At 37.0% G+C, this 12,006-nt stretch overlaps 1 protein-coding gene and 1 long non-coding RNA gene across 3 annotated transcripts in view; one reads left to right on the top strand and one right to left on the bottom strand.

Annotated features, from left to right (window-relative positions):
* Positions 1 to 12,006, top strand: part of LOC118027842 (uncharacterized) — a 165,043-nt gene that overhangs the window by 74,299 nt on the left and 78,738 nt on the right. The window lies entirely within an intron of this gene.
* LOC140954811 (uncharacterized) lies at positions 246 to 1,078 on the bottom strand. The gene is made up of 2 exons (XR_012168292.1): positions 976 to 1,078; positions 246 to 893 (listed from the first exon to the last, which is right to left on the bottom strand). It is a non-coding gene; the product is annotated as an uncharacterized lncRNA (long non-coding RNA).

Genomic DNA, 12,006 nt, shown 5'->3' with positions numbered 1-12,006 from the left:
ACACCAAGAAATCAAGATATATCAGCTTTCAGCAGCCAATAAACATATATCTCAACATCCATGGTCTAATTAGTACATCACTCATCTCCTTTCTATGAGCAGCAAGGACAATCCAGTAATATGACATCCAAAAATTTGCAGTATAGAAAACCTCTGTGATTCACTTCCACACTCCAATATCTACAATAACAAACCAAACCCACCTCCAAATTTGTCTTCTTTATACATATAAGCACACAGATAAAGCTAAATATAAGTAAAGACTGCCTTTTTTTGCGCGTGTATAAATTATAAAGCCTGAGTTACTTGCAAATGTAAGCCTTGTAACGAAGAACAAATACAAACACTGACAGAAAAAAATATATGCCATGTAAAGCTAATGTCTAGTAGCAGAAATTGCATATTGCAATAACAAACAACGAGATGGCATAGATTATCCAAGTAGCCCACTTGACACCAGGGGGTAATGGGATTGAAATGGTGATGAAAAACGCGGTGGCTGCCAGGTAAACTGCAATTTTACCCAACACTTTGGATGTCATTGGAAACTTGGCGGGGTTGATAAAATGTGGAACAAAGAGGCAAGAAAAGATAAATGCAACAAGGATACAGACTAAATGCAAGGAATCGCGTTTGGAATCAGTAGTTTGGTGAAAATGAAGGGCTATTTCAAATCCTGATGTGAAGCAGGTGCTTATAAGCACCTTTTGCCATTCCTTTACCTGCTCATCATGGGGATTGTCGACCAGATCTTCTTCTTGGTTCATGGTGGGAGGTGGTAGCTGCTGTGATTCTAATTGTTCTGCTCCATGCCAGAGTCGGGACACAGATTCTGGAATTGATAGAATAAAACCCTTGATAACTCGAGCACCATTCTCCATGGTTTTCCTATGCTGTATGGAGAAGACTAGGAAATAATTTATAAGAAATGAAAAAAAAATTGTCAAGAAAGTATGCTTGTGATGCCGATATTACCAGCTTATTTATACCAGCAGAAAAGAAAAAGATGAAGTTTGTTGATAATCGAATTCGGACCTCAAGATGAAGTCATCAACCGAATGTTGGAGTTTGAGAAAAGTCAATCGGACTTGTAATTTTATAATCTAAAATGTTGGATTATCTATTTTATCTAAGAGTAGTAAGTTGATGAATAAACTTTAATAATCAAGCCACTAGTGTTATTGATTAGTCTCTTGGATATTACTTGATTTACAATTTCATTCCATAGAAATTAATTATCGTTGATTTATTTCATCAAACACAAACAACTGAAATTGACAACATAAAAGCCAATTGATGCTTGAAGCTATATATATAATGTTACTAAAAAACAATGGGAATTCAACATTTTGGCCATATAATCTCGCAGTCTTCTTAGGTATTCTAAGTTCAATGCATGCATTACTTGTATAAGCATGTATAATGAAAAATTCCTCTATATTTTGGGAAGAAATTAATCAATACTCCCTCTTTTCCACTTTGTTTTCCCATTTTTTTTATTAATTATGAATGTTCCTAGATATTTATGTATTTTTTAAATGAGGTAAAAAAAATCCTCAAATGTTATCCTCAATTATTGGATTAATTACAACTCTATTTTAAATTACATATCCAAGAAAAAAATAAAAAAAATCTATGGCCTCTGCCATGCAAGAAATCCAAGTCATTTTCCTCTTATTTTTTTATATGCATCAGTTTTCCTAAACACCCTCTTGTAATTTACCCCATAATGTTTGTGTTGAGAAGACATGAGACGGGGTGTGGAATATTAGTTAGTGTTAGAGAATAATATAAATCATATCTTGAAACCTCACTTAACAGCTTAAGTTATTGGGTTGAGATGATTCTTTGACATGGTATTAGAGCCTTGATGACCAAATGGTCACGAATTCGAATCTCACCATCCGTATTTATTTAATAAAAATTATGCACAAGGTAAAATGGGCATGTACAAGTTTCAAGCCCAAAGGGCTTTCACTTGAGGGGGTGTGTTAGAGAATAATATAAATCATATCCTAGAACCTCATCTAACAGCTTAAGCTATTGAGTTGAGATGGTTCTTTGACAGTTAGATGGACCAGATGATGATTCCAAACCCACAACTTTTCCTATTGCTTTGTTTTTTTTCTTTTTAGTTAATATAGCTTTCTGGATCAGCTTGCATGTATCTTGACTAATTCCACGGGTCATGAAATTAACGACCATGTAAACCTTCAGTTGTCCTAAGAGTACTCAAATTCGTGATCATTAGAGAGCAAACTCAGAGCCTAACCAGTTGAGCTACCCCTCACGATTAAATCTATTTAGGATTGTGGTAGTTTTTATTTTTAAATATTTTTTTTAAAATATATTTATCTTAAGAAAATATAAATTGGTAATTTTTTAGTATTTTTTAATGATTTTGGTGTGTTGATGTAAAAAATAAAAAAAATATTTTGATATATTTTCAAACGAATAATACTTTTTAAAAAATACCTTGTATGGATTGAAAGTGAGTGCCTTCCATAATTGTAAAACACCCAATTTTTAATGGCAATCCACTATATAGATTGAGCTTAAATCTATTAAAATTGTGCATGGTGCAATCCACAATAAAACGACTAATGAGCCCTTCAATGATAAAAAAAAAACACACACACACACACTTACGAGTAAAATTGTATTATTACATATTTATTGCACAATATAATTACTTTCATGCCCTTAAAAAGTTTTTTAACTAATGTCTAAGGGGTATTTTTAAATTTTCATATTCTTATACAATGTAATTATTATTTAGCCCATGGAATCAATGTTTTTTTGCCTCAATTTTCTTGTGATTATCTCATGAGGTCAAGGGGTACTTTTTGTTTTGTAACCTCGACTTTTTTGCCATTATCTCATGGGATCAATGTTGTTCCCGTCTTTTTATAATTAAAAAATAAAAAAGTATCCGCTCGTGCCCGCAAGGGGAAGGCGCCCGCACCCTTTGAAATTATATTCTGGATTTCATTTAATAATTTAAGATGAGATGGGTTTTAGTTTTTTTGTTACTTCTGTCGCACGTGTGCGGCGTCGCGGCGAAAATATAATGTATGTTTCCCATTTTAAATCTAGGAATGTATATCTATTTCTATGTGGCAAGTATAGGGAGACAAGGAATTCTTGTCGTTTATTGGTAGAAAATGGAATGGGAGTCGCCACCTAGTATTTTGGTCACTAGGAACCCTAAATGGTCTCAGAGATCGGGTACGGGGACTGGTTGCGTAAAGGAAAGGTATTAGCACCCCAAATACGTCTTACCTAAGGTAAGCTGCATTGTTTGATTGTCTGATAAAAACTAAGGTGTTATTGTGTTTCTAGTTGTTGGTCTGTCCATGGTTCAAGAAAAATCCTCCTCGGTAAGGAGGTCTTTATCTTATCGAGTAAAATCCTAATCGTTCTAACGTCTATTCAAAAACTTTATTTTTAATATTAGGAATACGTTTTACGTATAAATTCGTAATCCCAAATACTAAAAGAAAACACAATAATTTTTTTGGAATTTTTGAAATATTGGCCTAGTTCTCATGGCTTGAATAAACTGATTATTAAAGCCAAAATGCATGCTAATACATATATTATTTCGAAATTTTCTTTGTTGTGTAAAAATACGATGTCATAATATATATATATATATATATATATATATATTGGAGAGACTAGGTCGTATGCATTAAAATAAAAACATTTTTTTTTATAAACTTTTATTTCTTGACGAAAAAACGGGTGTTTTAATATTGGATTTGTATCTTTATGGTATAAAAATACAACCCGATATTAAGCTATTTTATTAAAAGTATGCAGGAAAATCAACAATATTTTTAAGGATTTTTTAGAATTTTTTTGAAAGGAAAACATTTTTTATTTTAAAATTTTTTGATGTTTTGACGAAAACCGGGTATTTTAATACTGAATTTGTATCTTTAAGGTATAAAAATACAAACCAATATTAAGCCATTTTGATAAAAATATACAGGAAAATCAAAAATAATTTTCAAGGATTTTTTCAGAATATTTTTTTTAATTTTTTTTTGATATATATCCACATATATATAAATAATATAAAACAATATAGTAAATAATATAAAATATTATGTGGGCTGGGCCGGCCCAACTAACTGGGCCGGACTCAGCCCAAAATGGTTGGGCCGGTCTTGGCCCAACAAAGTCTCCTTTCTTTGTCTGGGCCAGACCCGGCCCAGACAGCAGGAATGAGCCAGAATCAATCTGGCCCATCAACACATCATAACTGGGCCAGAAACGACCTGGCCCAGTTAGAGCAAACCATCAGTGCTGGGCCAGAACCGGCCTGGCCCAGCACTGGAAAACCAACGGGGGGGGAATTATTTTCCCCCTCCCATCCTCCTGCATGCAGCATGAATATTCTGCTTGCAAGAGGAAAAGCAGGCGAACAAAAGAGATCACGGGAGCAGAGGAGTGTACCTGGCGCAGAGGATATGGTGGCGGTGTCGCTCCTCCTGGATGACGACTGACTGCTTCACTGGCGGTGCTGTGATAGAGGTCGGTGGCGGTGTCGTGGCTCACAGACAGCGGCTCCAAACAGTAATGTATCTGCTGCAGGCGGTGGAGAAAAAAACGGCTTCAGTTCTTCCCTTCTCCGACGTTTTCCTCCTCCTCTGTTTAGGCTTACTTAGTGGTTCGTTCTTTTCGGTTCGTTCTGTTTCTTTGGGTTCGTTCCTCTCGGTTCGTTCTCTCTTCCTCTCTTTCGTTCTCTCTCTCTTCTTTTTGTCTCTCTCTCTCCTTGTCTCTTGGTTTCACTCTTTTTTCTTTTTTTCGTCTTTCTCTTTGGTTCTCCCTCCCCTCGGTTCGTCCTCTCTCGCGTGCTGGCGTTCAGTCTCCATTTATAGGGGGCAAAGGGAGCGGGGCCTCATCATGGCTGTATGGGGAGCGGGGCAGCGCCAGTCGGTTGGCCAGTGGGTGCGACTGGCAAGGCGCGGCTCCCCCGACTTTTCATCATGAGAGGGCGTGGGGTTTCGGGTTGTGGCAGGCGTTGGCGGAGGAGAGAGGCAGCAGCATTTAAAGAAGAAAAAACAAAATCTTTCTCTCTTCCCCTGCTGCACGTCCAGGGGAAGAAGAAAGAGGAACAGTGTCTCAAAACGACACCGTTCTGAGCTTTCTCTTCTTTTTTTTTTTTAAAACATGAAACGGCGTCGTTTTGGACAAAACGCGTCGTTTCATTTAAATGGCGCCAACACGTCAACTTCCAAATCAGCCCTCAATTATATTTTGTACATTTCAATTGCATCCCTTTTAATTTCCGTCTCCGCCGCTCTTGTTGGCCGCGTTTTTCACTTTGGTCCTTGGTCTTTGATTTATGCAATTTGACCCTCAATTAATCAATAAACTTCCAATTTCTTCAATTAGGCCCCTCAATCAATTCAAAACAGCCCCCTCTATCTTCGCGCCTTTTCCAAATTGGTCCCTGGTTTCGGATTTTCACAATTAAACCCCTAATTGGCCATTAAACTTCAATATTTATACAATTAAGCCCCTGATTTGACCTAATAAATTCCTAAAAAATATATTTTGGCCTCAGAACTTAAATTTCTTCTAATTAAAGCCCAAATTGACTTAAAAATCAATTTTTTTGCACTCAAATCCTCCATAAATTCAATTAAAAATCCAATTAAGTCCATAAACCTCTAAATTTGGACTTTTCTCCTCAAAAAATCAAATTTTCTTATCCACCAGGGCTCTCATCATTCAAGAATATATTGTCAAAAATCTATCTTTGTATTTTTAACCTCCTTGACTAATTTTTCTGACCAGTTTTTGGGCGCTTCATGCCTCCTGTTATTTTTCTAACCTCTTTTGGCTATTTATTTTATTTTTTGTGGGGACCCAAAAAATGGGTTACAACAACTTCATAATTATAGTAATGCATAGCTAATTTACATATGTTTGTGTTATATTGATAACCAATACAACTTTTGAATATGGAAGTTATGACATTTTTGAAGAACATATAATGTAACAAACTCTGAGTACAACAAATCTCAACATGGGATTGTTTTTCAAAACCAAATATAAGCGTCTAAAGGCAATTGTAGATGGTAATAGCGATCAAGGAGATGACATAGACAACCTATATAGCACCCTTGACACAAAAGGGGATGTAATGTATATAGCAAAGAAAAATGTTGTGGCTGCAAGGAAGAACACAACCTTCTCCAACATTTTGGATGCAGTAGGAAGCCTTTTGCCAATAAAGTGTGAAATGAAGAGAGTAGCGAAAATAATTAGAATAGCCAAGGATATCTTTTTTTTTTTTGGATTTGAGTAAACCCCACCCTCCGGAAAGCGTATTTTATGGGTCCAGGTGAGCAAGTAAAACTCCGGCTGTCCTAGGCTCTTACAAGAGATGCACGCCCTGACTCGAACTCAAGATCTGTTGATGCATGCCCTGACTCAAACTCAAGACTTGTTGTGCAGATCTCAAACTCTTTGCCATCACGTCATGCCCCTTGAAGACAATAGCCAAGGATATCAAATTGATGGAATGACGAAATTCAGATTTGGTAACAACTTTGCACTGAATTGTACTCTGAAGTGCTTCCATGAAGCACAAATTCAAGAATACCTTCGGTAATTCCATTTCCAATTCCTGCTCCAGGCAGATCATATTGTTTAGTCGTGGCTGATTAATGGTGCGATAGGGTACTTGCAGCATTTTTGGTGGTAATTGTGGAGAAGGTGGAGGCTGTCTTTGTGGTGATCTGATTCAGAGGCAGTATTATAAGAAGAAGGTTGTGGCTGTGCATGCAGTGATTGCGATTCTAGATCAATATTCGGAGAGCATGATGATTTTGATTGTAGCTGAGATGTAGTTGGGTGCGAGAGTTGCGACATAGTGGCTGCAATTCAAGGGGCGAAAATCTTGATGATGGATGGTGTTAAAATTGACATGAAAGTCCCTTGCTAAAAAAGCTTGCGAAGACAAATATGTAATTGCTTGAAAAATTTTGAATTTTTCTTTTATATATATATAAAAATATGAAAGAGAATGAGGTTAGGATTTTTCATTATCACAGTATTATGAAGTTATTATTTTAAATTAAATATAAAACATTATATATAAACTAAATTAAAAATACTATTTTAACCTTAATAAATAAAACAAGATAAATATATTTTTTAACAACTATCACTTGTTTTTTTAAAATAAAAATAAAAATAAAAATAAAAACAATTCTTTCAATGATCATAGGAAATAAATGAATTAAATAGTAATAAATTTAAGCCAGTTCTAACATCTTAGATGATAAAGTTACCTTGATGGATGTTTTAGATACACTCTAAGTTCTTATTATGAATCTTTTATAACATCTAATATTTAGTTCTTAATCCAATAATTATATGATTTGAAGGGCATCGAGTGATGTGATCAATGATATTAAATTAACATTATAGAATCGGACCTCTCATTATAAAAATCAACGGAAGGCAATGAAGAATCGGACATCATTATAATATTCAATCGGGCCTCTTGGCAAGAGTGGCATTGCAAGAAAATACATCGGACAGAATTCCCATTTATATATTCATGTTCTTGCTTTGTTAAATCCTAAGCACAGCCTAGATTCAAACTGTTTATATTTAATCTGGAAAAAATCCTAAGCACAGCCTAAAATAGAATCCTGACTTCTTTGTACTATCTATTATTATGCTAGAATCCTGCTAGTGATAATATCACTTGTTTTTTTTTTTTTTTTTTTTTTTTAAAAAGATAAAAAAACAAAATAAAAACAATTCTTTCAATGATCACAAGAAATAAATGAACTAAATAGTAATAAATTTAAGCCAGTTCTAACATCTTAGATGATAAAATTACCTTGATGGATGTTTTAGATACTCTCTAAGTTCTTATTATGAATCTTTTATAACATCTAATATTTAGTTCTTAATCCATTAATTATATGATTTGATGGGCATCTAGTAATGTGATCAATGATATTAAATTAACATTATAGAATCGGACCTCTCGGAAGGCAATGAAGAATCGGACATCATTATAATATTCAATCGAGCCTCTTGGCAAGAGTGGCATTGCAATAAACTACGTCGGAAACTTCAAAACAGGGACAGAATTCCCATTTATATATTCATGTTCTTGCTTTGTTAAATCCTAAGCACAGCCTAGATTCAATCTGTTTATATTTAATTTGGAAAAAAAATTTAAAAAAAAAGATCCCAAATACAGAAATTGAGGGGTGTGAGCAGAAATAATAGGCTTAAGGCCCAGCTTGAAACGTGCTATTCGGCCATAAGCTGCAACTTTCGCAACAGAAGTTGGATTAAAGCCTTATGTATAATTTCTACCATTGAACTTCTCTCGGTGAATTAATGGTAAGAAATATTATCTCTAACATTGCTTGAAAACATATTAGGTGAAGAAATTAGTGCTTGATTTTTCCAAATTAATAAATAAAATATAGTTTCATTAAGTATATGGGACTGTCTCAGCTGAAACATAGGACTCGAAGTGCAAGGCTAGCTCGAGAAAAACCCAGAAATTTAATCCTAGCATAAGTCCAAAGAACATTCCCTGCCAAGCTTTTGAAACCAAAATTTGAGCTAAATTATTACAACTAACCAAAATGAAAACACAGCTTGTGGTCCTTTGGCAATGAATTCAGTGTGCTTGCTACAAGGCAACTAACCTTCTCTCCACATAATTTGGTTTTATAGTAGTTTTTACAGTTCGGAAAAACAAACTTTTTAAAAAACTATAAATTATTTGTTAAATATGAAATAAATAAAAGATAATTAATTTCAATGGGATGAAATTGTAAATCAAGTAATATCCAAGAGAGTAGTCAAAAACATTAATGGCTTGATTATTAAGGTTTCTTCATCAACTTCTACTCTAATATAAAATAGCTCATCACTTCTAGATTAAAAAATTACAGGTCCGATTGACTTTTCCAAACTCCAATATTCGGTTGTTGACTCTTGAGGTCCGAATCCGATTATCAACAAACTCCACCTCTTTCTTTTCTGCTGGTATAAATAAGCTGGCAATATCAGCATCACATGCATACTTTTTCAACAGTTTTTTTCGTTTCTTATAAATTATTTCCCAGTCTTCTCAAGCTTTATAGCATACAGCACAGGAAAACCATGGAGAATGGTGCTCGAGTTATCAAGGGTTTTATTCTTTCAGTTCCAGAATCTGTGTCCCGACTCTGCCATAGAGAAGAAGAAGAGCTGGTCAACATGTTCCATGCTAAGCAGGAAATGGAATGGCAGAAGACGCTTATAAGCATCTGCTTCACATCAGGACTTCAAATAGCCCTTCATTTTCACCAAATTACTGATTCCAAACTCGATTCCTTGCATTTACTCTCTATTCTTGTTGCAATTCTCTTTTCTTGTCTCTTTGTTTCACTTTTTATCAACCCCACCAAGTTTCCGAGGACATCCAAAGTGCTGGGTAAAGCTGCAGTTTTCCTGGCAGCCACCGTGTTTTTCATCACCATTTCAATCCCATTCCCCCCTAGTGTCAAGTGGGTTACTTGGATAATCTATGCCATTTCGTTGCTTGTTATTGCAATCTGCAATCTCTTCTACTAGAAACTGTTGGAATGTTGCCAATTATGTTGACATTGTCAAAGAAGGAGGCTTGTTGGTGGCAACCACCAACCTTGACTTTGGTAGCCACCATTGTTGAAGAAGAGAAGAAGTTGGCAGCCACCTTTGTTGAAGAAGAGATGAGTTTGGCAGCCACCATTGATGACAAAGGAGCAAGAGGAGCTGCCATTGATGCCTATAAAAGAGGCATGATCTTAGAGAGCAAAGTGTGAGAGTTGTGAGACATGTAGAGAGAAGAAGAGAGAAAGAAAGAGAAGGGCTGCCATCAGCAGCCCTGCTGCCTTAAGCAGCTGCTGCCCCATGTAGCAATGAGAGATGAGAGTTGAGTGGATGTGATCCTCCTCCATGTGTTGTATTCTTTCTCTATCTCTAATTAAAATGAACCTCTCCCGTGGATGTAGGCAATTTGCCGAACCACGTTAAATATTGTGTCTCAGTGTGCTTACCCCTCCGATGAGCAATCATCAGTACATCACCGGTCCCGGATTCCGCCCCATCAAATGGTATCAGAGCTTTTTGGTTTAAAGTGGTGTTTGATCTTTGCTTAAAAAATGAAAGTTGTTAAAATGGTGTTTTGACCATCCCACTGTGTAGAGGAGGACGATACGAAGCCACTGGTGAAAACGGCGTCAAAATCGGACGTCGGACATGGCCGCACTCTCCATCCCTCTCCGGCAAGGCGTCTACCCACGCACGCCAACGCGCCCCACGCGTCTTCTTCACCCGGATGAGTTGACCCGACCCATGTGAACAGTAGACATGAACAGTGACGTATCATGAACAGTGCCATGCAAAGGATGACGTCATCATGATGCAAGGATGACATCACATACACAGTCAGCAAGTCAATTGACTAGTCAACTAACATGTCAGCATAGCGGGACCCACCTGCCATGTCATCAGCCGCGAGCCGAGCCAAGCTGAGCCGAGTGGAGCCGAGCTGAGTTGGAGCCGAGCCGAGCCGTGAGCCGAGGTATAGGATCCAGTGTAGCTGATCCTACGTGCAACCGGATCTGATAGTGAATCTGAGCCGTTGATCAGGCCAGAATTGTTTTGATCAAATCTTAGCCGTCTGAAGTGCGATTTGGACGATTCAAGACATGTTTCCAGCTAATTTGATCATTCCGGATGCAATGGTACGGTCAGATCGTTGAGATTTGAGACCGAAAATGACAGTGGTGAATTATTAAAAAGAGATTGCCCGATCAGGAGGCATCTAAAGGTCATCATGGTGGTCGATGGAGATGAAGAAGAAGAAGGTGCACATGTTTATCCAATTATATGTGCCAAACTATGGGCCATGATAGGAGCCCTAGTTTAGACCGTCGCATAACGACAAACGGAGACACCTTAGAGAAGGTGTGAGAGCCATGAAAGGAGCTCATTTCAGAACGCTCCAGAGAGCGTGTGCTGAAGAAGCAAGATGACAATTGCCCACATAAATGGCAAAGGGGGTGATTGTTGGAATGTTGCCAATTATGTTGACATTGTCAAAGAAGGAGGCTTGTTGGTGGCAACCACCAACCTTGACTTTGGTAGCCACCATTGTTGAAGAAGAGAAGAAGTTGGCAGCCACCTTTGTTGAAGAAGAGATGAGTTTGGCAGCCACCATTGATGACAAAGGAGCAAGAGGAGCTGCCATTGATGCCTATAAAAGAGGCATGATCTTAGAGAGCAAAGTGTGAGAGTTGTGAGACATGTAGAGAGAAGAAGAGAGAAAGAAAGAGAAGGGCTGCCATCAGCAGCCCTGCTGCCTTAAGCAGCTGCTGCCCCATGTAGCAATGAGAGATGAGAGTTGAGTGGATGTGATCCTCCTCCATGTGTTGTATTCTTTCTCTATCTCTAATTAAAATGAACCTCTCCCGTGGATGTAGGCAATTTGCCGAACCACGTTAAATATTGTGTCTCAGTGTGCTTACCCCTCCGATGAGCAATGATCAGTACATCACCGGTCCCGGATTCCGCCCCATCAGAAACGAGCTTTACATGGCATATTTTTTTTTTTTTTTTCTGTCAGTGTTTGTATTTGTTCTTCGTCACAAGGCTTCCATTTGCATGTTGGAAGGTGTTGAAATTCAGTGTAATCACAGTGTTATATATAACCATTGATCAATACAACATATTATGGGCCATTCAAACTTTTTTTGGGCTTGCGTCTTTCGATTGGAGAATTTGATGGGCTAAGCCTAGTTACGGCTTGATTATTTTATATCTTGCCTGTCTTTGAGAGTAAACTTCTTCTAAAAATTAATTAGGGTTAACAAAACCCAACGATTGACAAAATTCTTAATTCCTATGGACACCCAGTATGGGGCTATCCTAACCTTCGAAAACTTATTTTTTTTTTTTTTTGACAAATCCTTCCAAACCATA

This window comes from Populus alba, chromosome 17 (assembly GCF_005239225.2).
Source record: "Populus alba chromosome 17, ASM523922v2, whole genome shotgun sequence".
In the NCBI taxonomy this organism is placed as follows: domain Eukaryota; kingdom Viridiplantae; phylum Streptophyta; class Magnoliopsida; order Malpighiales; family Salicaceae; genus Populus; species Populus alba.
Note: the sequence above shows the minus strand (reverse complement) of the source record. Positions and strands in the feature narration are given on the sequence as shown.